Raw genomic sequence first — 247 nt, 5'->3', positions numbered from 1 at the left:
TTACCAGAAGTCGTTCCTGGCTCCGACCAAATTTTTGAAAATTTTTAATATAGGAGACATAGTCTTCACTATTTTCTATAGAATTTGATACCTTCCAGCTACTTCCAAACACTCACTAAGCAAAGTGTCTGTGCCAACGTTGTCCCACTTTCGAATATATCAGTGGTGGCTTTCTAACATATCAAGTTGACATCGGTCACAATTGCTTCATTTCTAGTAGGCACCTGGAAGAAGAGTTATCACTCAA

The sequence above is a fragment of the Aphidius gifuensis genome, linkage group LG6, assembly GCF_014905175.1.
Source record: "Aphidius gifuensis isolate YNYX2018 linkage group LG6, ASM1490517v1, whole genome shotgun sequence".
In the NCBI taxonomy this organism is placed as follows: Eukaryota; Metazoa; Arthropoda; class Insecta; order Hymenoptera; family Braconidae; genus Aphidius; species Aphidius gifuensis.
The sequence above is the reverse complement of the archived record's forward strand: the minus strand, read 5'-3'. Positions refer to the sequence as shown.